Raw genomic sequence first — 13,822 nt, 5'->3', positions numbered from 1 at the left:
GCTTATGCGATTTTGTATATAAGTCACATAAGTTTTCACAAAAGTATTCGCCCAAATCTCTCACTTACGGCAGAGACTTTGAAAGAACAGATCTTTTTGCCAAATTTACACATAAATTGAAACATTTAAAAATTGCAAATTTAGTTTCTTTGTGATCACAGGAATTTATTAATTTATTATTATAAATATATCTGAAAATTGCAGGAGTTTTTTTTTACTAAATCAATTGTAAAATTGTTTTTAGATGTCCTGCTTCTTTCTATTCCTCTTCGCCAAAGAAAAGGAATTTATACACGGAATAAAGTGGATTCTGGATTGGATTCCTCTGCACTAAATAAAAGGAATTTAGATGGAATAAAGTGGATACAGTGGGGGTTAAATCATGAAGCAACTGTCGTAAAACTAATTCTTACCAGAATATGACTTTGTGGAAATGGTTTTTTAGGTGTTCTCCCTGTAATGAATCGCGTGTAACGTTAAAATCACGAGGCGTAACCAAGTAGTTATAGTTACACAGGTTTCATTAATAATATTCATGTATCATTCAAAATTTAATCTACGACGATCCAAACAGATTTTAGTTGCATTTTGAGTTATCTAAACGTTTTATAAAACAAAATTCAAAATTATCAAGTGTCCATACTAGTGGATGTCATGGTCCAAATCGTTCAGACAGAACCGTGCAGGGTTAACGCTGTGCCTGAACAAAGCCTTAAGCTGGAAGCACACGATCGAACATCACGACAAACTTGTACGTGCGTATATGTTTGTCGTGATGTTCGATCGTGTGTTCCCTACTTTATGAATTCATAGGAGCTTATGGAAGGTATAATAACATCCAAGTGGACATGCTACATCTGTCATAATGACACCGTCGCAGATTACAGAAATAAAATGGCCATTTGGTCATAGAAATTCAACACTAGATGAATCAAGAATGGGTAAAAAATCATATTTTGATGATAGTTCAAATGTGAAAAGGTCACAGTGCTTTTCATTAAATTCAAGAACTTCTTATGATGAAAAGATCTTTGTCATGTGGACTCCTAAATTGCGATACGTAGATTTTAGAAAGCAAAAAAATTGAGAACAAATTACAAAACCATTTAGATAAATTATTCAAACAGTTAGTATTGTATTGTTATCTGTTAGTTTTCTTAGTTTAATTAAATATGTATTGATATTTACACATATGAAAACTGAAATAAAACTATTTGTACATATTCCTTAATTTTAATTTATTTAATCAGTGGCCAGCGGTAAACTATAGCCCTTTCTACATGCTACTTTTCACGTAAGAGCTTCTAAGAGGTTGCTTAAAAACGACTATATTCACAGAAACACCAATTTGACTACAAATTTATTATATCATAAACCCTTTATCGGGCAGGAATTGAATCTCCAGCTGCCATGTGAGCTAGAACGCCACTTTGTCTAATGTTGATCCCGGAAATAGATCACTCACAAGATTATTGTAAGTAATTCCTTCCTTCCATTTGGAGCAACACCAACTAAAACTTTAAAAACGTGTCGCTGCTTGTAATCGGAAGATGAATGCGGAATTGCACCTTCAATTTCCCTGCAATTCAGCACAATTCTGCCATTTGGGAAGTCTCTGAAGCCTGTAGGTATAAAAAGAGAATTTTTCTCTCTACTAGTCATATTACTCATAAATGTAGCACATATAGGTGACACACATATGTGACGATGATGTTTTGCATTGTCGTGTTACTCACTGTAAATCTAATACTTAAAATATTTTAAATTTAATCGAAACTTCATCCACGTAGATAATAGATAATATGGTGGTACGGTTTCCACAACCCAGCTACAATAAAAAGTGAGCGGCTGTTGGAAACCCAATATATTGAAATACTAGTTTATCTCCCCGCTAATATCTTGGAACAATAGTCTTTTTTCACACTGTTGTGGGGTTTCATTTAAATTTATGATTTCTTCTTTTTTGTTCTTCTTCAAGTGCTCGAGATTTTAGAGGAGATGTTGAAGTGGAAGGACCTGCTTCCATTGGCCCCGGAATCTTCGCTTCATTTCTTTCTGGTCAAACTTTTTTGGTTTTTCTGAAAATACACTTTCAGATTTCAGAAAAATGTTTATTAATATACACCTTTTACACGTTTTTGGATAAAGAAATTTCCACGTACCATCTTTATTCCATGGGAATATGCTAGTGGTAGGACCCAATATTTTGTTATAATCACAAAAATGACTCTTTCGATCTCGATTACCTCTTGTACAAATATTATGTAAGGTGAGTAAAAAGCACGGTAAAAAGTAAACATTTGTAGAGAAGAGTATTTATTATTTTCTGAATTATCATTTGGAGTTTCATAGATCTTACCTAAATTGAAAAAACTGCACGTTTCCGGTCTTGAATCATGTGCACACCCACGACAGTAACAAAAAGGTAAATCGGATACAAAAAGCGCACTTTATTTCCATCCGCTGTTTATTTTGCAGCCCTTTCGTGACGTCATGACAAACACTTTCGAATCAATCACGTCACTGAAATATCTCGGGGCCTCGGCACCGAATAAAAGTCAAGTACTCTGTGATCTCGGTGCCTTTTACAACTTTTACAACAACCGATACAACTGGCGCACCTATTTGTCGGTGCCCGTACAAGTCTCATATAAATTTATCAAGTTGCCTCTCATTACTTCACTCAACGCTACAAATAAATGTAGAAAGCATGGTCTGCTATAGGCAACTCACATTACGGTTGCGTTTAGAACGGTAGACGCGTCCGGATTTACAAATAAACCGTGTCAAAGCTCTTCACAAAACAATATAAATCACTTCCATTCCAAAATCTAGTTCACTACATGTACCTCCAATGAATACGTTATCATTTCATTACCTTTTCCTACTACCGAAACGAATTCGTAGCTAATTTTAAAAGGGTGAAAAGAAAGTGTGTATGTAACTGGCGACACCCTCATAATAAATAGACGTGATAACCCATGAATATTAACGTATAAAGATTATCGGCTTACCAAGCCCAGATTTGTTCGGTTTTTGATTAGTTTTGGCCGATCAGATTATGCACCCTACCCTAATCATAACGCTTAGCAGCTGTTTTTGTAATTTTATAGTCGAGTTTAGGAAGGTACGGGCATTTCTAGCCACTGTCGTAATCGACGTTTACGTTTTAATCAAAACACCGCGAGTATCGTAAGGAAGGGGGATGCTAGTTGGGACACAATGAAACACACACATTAAATATAAAAAGGAAAGTTATGTTTTCCGATGCGTTGTGCTGGTCCATTATCTCTTAGCACATTAGGCGTCGCCCCTGTGAAATATGTATTATAACACTATGCATAATACACAATTTTCACTGGGAATAAAACCAACGAAGCGTCTGACGTTTTCGTAACATTTTCGTGCACAAACAAGTACCCCTATACTCATGCTTGTTTGTGCACAAACGAACCGAGCAATATTAGGTAATCGTTATAAAATTACACGGCGATAAAAGGGCGAAAAGGAAGCAGCACCTAAGAGCTTAAATAACGTCAGGGTTTCAGCGGAAATGATTGGCGAATGTCGAAGGTGCATTAGCATTAAATAGCTTGGCACGTGCTAAAGAACTCGGTATAAAATAGATGAACGCAATTGATTGCTTTCTGCAGGGGCGTCGTTACCTAAAATTAATTACCGATTCGGCTATACTTTATGCTTCATTTGAGACGTCTTTTTTATTTTATGTTGTTCGTTAACTTATTTTTTGTTTTTCTGGATGTCATTACGCAAAATGTACGAAATGAGGGACACTGTAAGAAACTGGGACCAATGAAATGGTTATCACTGTGCACGTGTACCTGCTCTTACCATGTCATACGGAAAGAAACAACTAAATAAGAAATAGTTATTTGTATAACTAGAGAAGAAAGTTGAGTTTTTCAACTCGAGTTCAAAGTTTGAAAAATTATTGTATGCAATAATGAAGATTGACACATAGTAATCTAGATACGAGTATTGTTCAATTTAAAATGTCATTTTAAGAGAGAAAGCAATTCTTTTTTTTATAGAGATTCAGTTTTGCAAGAAACGGAAGTTGATGCGAAGTACCTTGTATTTGTATTAAAACTACTATAAATATTCAGAAAAATGCATTCATGCTCAAAGTAAAAAAAACGCTAAATTGTTTAATAATGCATGAATTTCCGGTTTATAAAATTTACTATCCCTATTTTATAAGAAATGGCAAAAATAAAAAAGAAGTTTATTCAATTGCGTAGCCATTTAATTTAATTGTTAAATAAATATCGCTAAGGAAATAAATTGCGATGTATAAATGGACGGAGATAAAATGTCAAATTTTCCACTATGTTGATATTAATTTCGCCGAATTTATTACGGGTAAATAGACTGTTTAATTGTCTTCAAATTTCTTGCTGTCTGCCGTTGTTATTTATCGCACACGTGCGTCTAAGAAACTTGCCTTTAACTCGCTGTTACTGTTAACGATACGAAAAGCTACTTTATTGATTACAAGTTTTAGTGTCAAATAATTGAGATATCGTCGTGAGATGTAACACTTACGGCCGGTTGCAGGAAAGCGAATTATAATCAAAATCCCCCATCTCGTGCCACATTATTTGCCAAATCTGAGTTTAAACAAGAATTTTGATATTTGATTGGCTGCCTACTGCAATATAAAGCCAATCAAATGTCTTAATACCGGATTAAACAATGGTCCTAGATTATTTTTTTGTGCAACTGGCCGTTAGTGTCTAAACGGATTGGTTTATTCCCGTAGATGTTTATAAAAAAATAAACATAAACCCAACTGGTGTACCTTTTTAAACGTATAGGAAACCCGCATTTTAGTCACGTGCTCGGCTTTTCACAAAACGGAACGAAACTTTTAAGTCCGAAGAGATCGGGGCAACCGCGCCCTCTTTCCGCAATACGTTTCTTGGTATTGGTTATTATCTCCAAACACATTTTCGTTCATGTTCGCTATGAAGAGGTACATGTGTCAATTTTCCTATTCTGAAAAACACAAATTCGAGAAAATACTTTTTTTAATTCTAAACCTACCACTCGTTACAAGTTACAACCGCACCCAAAGATAGGGTCAACGGTAAAAAAACTATAAGAGCAGTTAAACTAGAATCGTCAAATAAAGAAGAAGTCAAAATAAACAAATATTTCATATTGAAATCCTCTGTGCTAAATCAGATATTTGTTTGGACGTAGTAGCTCTGTAAAGCCACGGTTTGCGATTATGGCCTTTTTTTCCCTTCATAAACCATATGGTTCAGTTTTTGCCTCAACCTGTCTTTCTAATCTTGGGTCGTCCTGAATCAAGTCTCAGCCCCATCGGAAGTGTTTTGTCCAATATTTTACTTGAAAATAAGATGAGCAGTTAGTGCTTACCCCTGGGCCAATATTTCAAGGATTACTTTCACTCATTTCACTCATTTTTTGAAACAGGAAATACTGCCAAAACTGCCCAATGTTGTGGAGCCGTACAGAATTACGTCATATTACTTACTACGCTAGCAAGTATTTGGGTACTACTCAGTTCGTTTGTGTGATTTCAAATGAACACCCTCGCAGGCAAGTATATAATGCAACTTTTTTATTTTGCCTTCATTTTTTAGTAGGCGGCGTTTCAGCCAAGGCTGCTCTACCAACCCAACCCACTGTACATTTGCAAATATCCATTCCCAAACCGGGATTCGAACCAGAGACCCTTAGCACCACAGTTCAGCGTTAACTGAACTGCGTCACACGGGCCGGCATAAAAATGTAGTGGCGACCCAGCACGTTAGAGTACCTGTTTCTATCTAAAAAATGTTGTGAAGCGTACAAAGGTTATTTAGTAAAAATTGCCCAAGTTATCTTCATAAAAGTTTAATTTCGAGTACATCGTGGAAGGACATTTATACAAATTCGAATTTGTGAAAAATCGCAGAATACCAGCAATTTTATAATGTATGCGAATAGACGAATTAAAGTATATTCCGGGTCGAACAAAAACTTTTTAGCAGCCTGAATAGTAGCCAGGCCTAGTATGGTGGTAAAATCTACGCGAAGGAACATTTTCGAATTGGAGACCCGCTTTACAAATATAAAAGGGATTAAATAAACTGACATTAAACTCATTGTCATAAACAAATAATTTTTGGACAGTGTTCAGCTAGCCTAAGAAGGGGTATTTGATCCTTAGATTTCCTGAATTGTGCTCTTGATAAGTAAACATGTCCGATCTCAACACAGAGCATTGGCATTTCATTCTTTTGCGTAGTCACGATTTCGAGTTTCACTTTCGCGAACTTTTCTTTCGCTAAACTTGGCATTCATCACGAATAACGACACTGGGGTGGTGCAAAAAAACACACCGAAGCGAATTATTTCCATATTTCTAAAGGAAGCGACACTTTCCAATATAAGATCAATTGTTACCAGAAGAGAACTTACTCACATTAATAACTATAAGTTTTTTTTAATTTTTTGAGTTGTATAAAGTAGCGATCGGTTATTTTTATGAATTTACATAACGAATTCTGTTCGAAGTAATTTTAATATTCCTAAAAAGTGGACCTATGAAAACCATTTGCATGAACCGGTTTGTATGACATTTATGAATAAGAATCGAATCAAAAGAAAGAATTTTGGTTATTTTACTTCATTGATTGGAAAATTGTACTTCATTTCAGTGTTACCATTCCTTTGGTTGGATTAAAATTTTGTTTAGCATTCAGAGGTGTATATATTTTGAACAGGAGAATCTACCAGTCATTCATGATGTGGTAAAGATGAATGACGCTTTCATCCTATCTTTGTCTGTGGTATTTGAACATTAATTTTCTTGTATACTTCATTTAAGTAGTTTTGAGGAACGTGTTTAAATTTCAATGTAAGGTGTTGGTAATTGTCTTTTTTAAATATTGTCACGTGTGTTTATGAACACAGAAAATTTTGAGTCTCTTGTGAATTTGGTCGAGCCGAGTAGTTATTTTAATATAAATATAAATTACATTTTGTTTTAAAATTTAATTATTTTTGCCTTTTGACAACGGTAACATTTACTTTGATAAGTCGTAGCCCTGCAGCTCTGCATATTTCAGCATTTTGTACTCTTGTGTGGGGCCTACTGGGCAAGCAGGGCTATGACAATACAGGCATCATCCTTATCCTAAGAGATGTTCCTTTTAATACAACCAAGTTCAGAAGTTTTTAGTGGCTAAGATTTAATACAAGGAAAGTGAAATAAAAATGATAATGAAAAATTGATCAGGGTGTTCACTTGAACAGCGAAACGGAGAAAATCAACAAGATATTAGAGAGAGTTTCTAATGAACTAAGACAAAACATTTGTTTGGCGCTGACTAGATGTAAATGTAAAACTGAAGTACTCATCTGGAAGTAGCGATTATTATTACTGCAAGCCCTTGCAAAACTCTTATTGCATACGTGCACGAGTCGACCCTGTAGTCATCCATCACAAGACGGACTGGTTTGTGACAGGTAGCCCTTAATTAATATAGAAGCGCTCCGCCCTGCTTTTCACGTCACCTCTCTAATGGATTTCCTCCCCCGAACAAACTTTTAAATTATACTTGCGCTGCATAAATCTTACGGCGTGTATGTTCTTTTTATATTAAAATTTCTTAAGCTGAAACGTAGCGTTTAATAATTTTCTTTTGATAATAAAACATATAATTATGCGTACCGAAAAAAATTTGTAGAGAAACTAATATAAATGTTTATTCATATTCATGCGGTATTTTAAAATAAACCAAGTTAGCGCATAAAAATTAAATTTAAAAGGTAATATAATGTTTTTTAGTATTATTACTTCACAAAATCGAGGCATAACCATAAAATAAAAGGGGAAATAAAAGAGATATAAACCGTGAAACCTTCTCTATACGGAAAGCTCTATAATGGGGTCTTCATATTGCCTACTGGTCTTTGTCATGAGTTATGGATTTTATTCTCCTTTTCGTGCCGTTTGCTATGTGGAATATTGCACTTGTCCGCTTTGGATGTAGAGCCCATTTTAATTAAACGTAAAAGTGATTGGCAACGCGAATTCTAAGTATGGGTTTCACGGGTTTCTAAACAGACCTTACATATTCTACATGTGTCCGTATTGTGACTACTATCCACGTATTTATATGTTTTCGAAAATGCAGGGCTGTCTGTTCCTATACCGGCAACTGGATACTCCTGATCCCGGCGGAGAGTTATGTATCTTGTAGATTTATGTATAAAGTGTAATACCAGTAAAGCCGTATCGTGCTAAGCCGGGATAGTGAAGCACGATCGAAACGTGTGAAATTTCTACCGAGTGTTCATAATATCTCTCGATTTGAGTCAAACTGGACATGATGTTATTGGTGACCTGTAAAAACGTGTCGGCCATACACACAACCACGATGTTTATTTCGTATTCATGAAAGCAGGGATATTTTAAGATGTGCATGTATGCGATTATTGGTGGTAGTAATAATGGCAATCGTATGTATGTCGTTCTTTTTTCTTCTCCAGCGTTTCCTTGCATATTATTGACCGACCGGTTTACCGCCTGTAACGCATCTTCCGCACATGTAGTTTAAAAATCAAGTACGACATAACTGAGCAATACTGACAATATACTCGGTTACACTCCTCCAGCTTACAGTGCACTTTAGACAGTTGTTGACAAAGTAATGAGCCAAATAAATGTCCAATCCGGCTTACCCGCAACTTATACTTGGAATAAATTCAGTAAATCAAGTTTTTTTTAATATTCTCGGACCCGTCGATGATCATTTTAAAACTGCGCTCTACAGTTCGGTTCTTTTACACATATTATGGTCAAGTAAAATGAGCATCCGCTGCAAACTCTTAAAGATAACCCACCAATACTTTACACAACTAAATTAAAGTAATCGGTGTTTTCCGTCAGGTTACGAATAGTTCGCCCATCCCTCGAAAAACGCTCCCTCCAAGAAAAATTGAAAACTAGATCTCATTTTAGGGTGATACATCAGTTGAACTCTTCTGGAACTTCTAACAATTATCTCTCGTTGTATGGATATTTTTAGAGTAATGAACCTTGATCGCATTCAAAACGCGGGAAATTCTCTAGTTTTGTAAGTAAAATGCCACTTAATTTAAATTTAAACGCCTATCTACATCAGAAATTTGTACTAGCGCTACTGTTTCATATATTTGACGGACTCCTTTTTAGGTAGGCACCCGATATTATTTTTGTATGTCGAATTATGGATGACTGCGTTGTTCATAACTTCACCCGTTATTCGTTCTGCACGAGCCGTTTGTGACTGCCGTCATTTGCTTCGTTTTCCGCTCACTCAACTTTTGGCGCCTCGCGTTGGAGTAGAAGCTAGTGTTAAACACAAGGGTCCTCGTATCATAACTGCATGAGCTTACTGTGCTCTACACCTTGTTCTTCGAATAAAACGTCAGACTATGTTTATATTATATACCTATCTAATATAAAACTGGAATGTTCTGGTTCAAAAATTTGAATGTTACAAGAAAAAAACATGACGGAACAAAGCCGTGCACACATTAGATCATCCATTCATTCGATTGATATATCTGTAAACTACTATACTCGTAAGTCGTAGAAACGTATATTGGACGATCCCCAATTGCGTATCGGTACGAAGTTCAACAGATTTAGAACTTAACCCAGACATAGGAACGAAAAAACGTTGATTACGAATGTAAATACCTCTAAATTATCTCAGGCTAAGGTTAGTGTTGATTAAAACGTAGCACAGATGCGGCTTTTACTCCTTGAACTGAAGTATTGCTTTCGCCCGCTTACGTCACTAAATTGGTTATTACCGCAAATTTCTTATCCAACACAAAATTTCTTGATGTATCTGTATGATTAAGCATTTTCAATTTTCCAGCCCATAATCCAAATTCCAGCTAGAAAAAGACATACAAGAAAAAAAGTAGAATTTGATCAATGGAAAGCCCAAAATTTGCCCCGGCAGCATGTAATAATAAAAATTAGTTTCCTTTTAATCACTACAGCTTACAATACCGCAGTTATTTCTGAAATTCAACAAATATCTAAATAACGTGGGAATGGGTAGATGAACATAAAAAACGGACCATCAGGTCATAAGTCTTCCTTTAGGGCAGATTCCAGGTCATGGAGATCGAAAATGATCTGGAAGCTAGATTAATTTTGCGAAAATGTTTAGAGACATTTCTGTGACATCCTTTTGAAGAAATTTAAAATTCGAGGTGAGAGATATAGTGTAGGTTAAATAGGGGCAAAGTTGTCATTTGAAATTTTTGAGAAATCTTTAAAAATAACTGAAATATCACTGAAAAACTAAAAATGTCAAATTTTGTTTTCATTTCACTAGCTCAAACGGTTGGAAATGGACGGTTCCCGTTAGTACCTACCTCCTATGGGCACATTCTTTTTCGGAGAATCTGAATTTGATATCAGAATTTTCATAACACGCTAGATATACTCGTAGAAGCTATATACAGGCTATTACCATCGTATTTCTTATGGGCGCCATATTGAATTTTTACGGAAAGAGGTAGAAGACAAAAAAAGAAATTCATTTAATTCCATCGCCATCATAGCCATGTCGAATCAAAAAGATCTACTGCATCAGTTACCCTTTGTAACGGTCCAAAATGGTTAGTAACTAAATAAGCATTACTCTTTAACCCAACAATGCCCATTTTATGGCCCGCCTATGTTCGCTTACAACGATTTTGCATGTGCGCCGATAGAGAGAACAATTTTGATAAATGTACGTAGTTGCGTACGTGAATTCCTTGAAGTCAAACTGATTAATAAATCATTGCCGAAAATTTTGGGATCATTTCAGTGCCTTCTGTACGAATTAAAGTAATCACCGTATTTGATTGTTACTTTAATTTTCCTTTTTGGGATTATTTGGAATCGCATCACGTAAGTGTTTTATATCACTAAAAATGTAAATTAATTTAGAATTTTGCATTTTAGCAACACAATCATGCACAACTGTTGCGGCGAACCAATTGATCACATATAAATAGGTTCCTAATAATCTTTGAGTGGAAACCCTCAAGATCACCGAGGTAATTACCACCTTCTACTGTAATAGGTTATTAACATTTTAGGATACCTTTTAGGGTTCTTTTTTTGGACTCACTAAATTTAACTAAGACGCAGACGTCACGTTATTAGTTTGGGGCGTAATTGGAGCGCCGTTCTCATCAAACGCCAGTTAAATGCCGATAGCCGTTGCAGAACCTCTACCACCCAGATATCTGTTTGTGCCGTCCCGCTGTTTACCAAGAAGATTTAATTTGATTTCCACCTGTTACCTACTTAATTGTTATGTAGAAAAGTTGTGTTTTACGTTAAAGGAAAGGAATTTGGTGTAACCCTGATATGATCATATCTTGGAATTTACGTTCTCATGAGCCATTTGGTTACGATAATTTTTTTGCCTGATTTTGTTATTAAGTTTCCTTTCAAAGTATTTTCGTTTATTGTAATAAAGAAAGTCTATTAGAGCTAGCTGGCAGGTTGCTTACTGTCGCTCACTGAAATCGAGATATGAGAAATCTATTTATTTAATGCCCTCCTTGATCTACAGATCCTACGTCCCTGAGGCAACAATAACAAAAATACGTGGCACCTTGGATGTTTTGTTGAGAAATGAATGTAAAGCTTTTGATTTTGAAATCCTTATAAATTTATGTAAAATCTAACATGGTGTCCATAAGAAATAAGAAAGTAGTCCGTTGCGCGTATTATGTTATAAAATTTAAACTACATGTCGTCGAAATAAACAAAAACTTTTCCTAGTTCTGTAAGATTCTCTGCAATGGCGAATACAAATGGGTGTACGGCTGTATACCTATACCTTTGGACGCCCTCTATTCTATCCATTGCTCTGCTTGTTAGGACTATTTTCCCAGGTGGAAGAATACCCACTGCTGAGAATCTCGGATAGTGTATTTTGTAATTTTTTGCCTGCCATTCATATCGATATTGAAATCGATTTGTGTTCCTCGATTACTGGGCACAGAGAATCCGTGAGGAATCCACAGAATTGCGGCGTTCCGACCCCGTCTATTGACAGAAACTGAAAGTTAGTGTGACAAAGTAATAAGATTTATAGATTTATAGATTATAGATTATACCTAACGTAATTTCTAATTACTCTCTTCCATATCTTCGTCCAAGCTTTCAACTCTTGGTCTTTGTTAATATTTGCGAGGAATTGTATGATCTTATTCGCATCGGCCTCCCAAATTGAAGACGGATCCTTACTTTTCTTAATGAGAATGACGAAATCAAATTCAATCTGCAAAAGTAGACGCTCAAAAAACGAAAAAACTCCAAAAACGACTTCAGTAACATTGAATGTTCTAGTAAATGTTTGTTTAAATTTTGGAAATTTGTCAAAAACTGATTTCAGCATTCGATTCTACGGGAAAAAATACAAAAGAACAGGTATATTTCTTTCTTTATAGTATTATCATAAATATTTAGGTCCCATAATAGAGCTTCATATGAAAAATAAGAATCTTTTCCAATTTTTTGCGCTTTTTTGCAAATTTATTTGTAAAAAGGTAGCTTGGAATCTTACTTTTGCCGGGCGGTTGGCTGGCTAGCTGGTTGGAAGAAAATGCACGCCTCTAGAAGAACGCTTGTATAAAGACAAGGAGTGTACCTACCGGAGGCGTAGAATTAACAACTGTAGGGACGGAGCTACATGATGTGGCGTAAGCGACATCTGGGCGCCATCCCCGAGCGTGTACTAACGTGGTGATTTTAGTGTCTCCCAAATATTAAATACTATTTTGTGGAGGGATTTGAGCGAAATTCAATAAACTGGCGCATTTATATGACTGTGGGGGCTTCAGAAGTGAGTAGGGGTACCGAGAAAGAGAATGTGGTAGCAAATAGAATACTGATCTGCCACACAAAATTGCGCTGAAGGATTTTGATAATTTATTTAATTCGAAATTACTTAGTTCACTTGGGTTTCATAATTGGGTAGAAGGTTTACGCAAACCGACGCGGACATGAGGACGCGGGAGCGGAAGCGGTACCGCATGCGGGAAATATTTCTACAGCGGGATATGCGAGCACGCACACCGATGCGGCGGTTCGCACGTATATCGCTGTAGAAATATTTCCCGCATCCGTACCGCTCCCGCTCACGCGTCCGCATGTCCGCGTCGGTTTACGTGGACCTTTAATCTTGCCTTTTTCATCATTTAGAGAACTGAATCTCCATCATTCTCAAATTGGTCCTGTTCTTCAAGCTGAATTCCTCAGATAATTGATGTTCAACATCGAAACAAGAACCATACTACACCATTTCACAAGAAGTCTCTTCAGATTCATTTTTACCAAGGATGATGGTGCTGAAAAGCTCCCCAAACTTTCCATTGCAGAGTAGTTTCTATCGCACGTGTTTTGTGGTAAGCGTCTCCAGGAGTACAAACATCTATATATTTGAATTGTATGTGAGCTTGGGCCTTGCTTCGAAGGGACTAACACACTCCTGTCACTCCACTGGCTTCTAACAATCGCAATCTCGAAATGTGGAAAGGGGAATGGAGTCTAATTCTTTGTGCCCACATAATGTCATTCCGTTTTCAAAATTTCCAGTAGGTATAGTATATTTCAGCACACAAAAATTATACATTTGAATATTTCTAATAATACCTACTATCAAGAAACAAATATAGGTTCCTTTGTATTTTTTTCCCGTAGAATGAAAAAAAAATCAGTTTTTGACAAATTATCAGAATTGAAACAAATTATCAACATTGACTAGAAAATTCAATG

The sequence above is a fragment of the Photinus pyralis genome, unplaced genomic scaffold (genome assembly GCF_008802855.1).
Source record: "Photinus pyralis isolate 1611_PpyrPB1 unplaced genomic scaffold, Ppyr1.3 Ppyr1.4_LG1, whole genome shotgun sequence".
In the NCBI taxonomy this organism is placed as follows: Eukaryota; Metazoa; Arthropoda; class Insecta; order Coleoptera; family Lampyridae; genus Photinus; species Photinus pyralis.
This window is presented reverse-complemented; position numbering follows the sequence as displayed.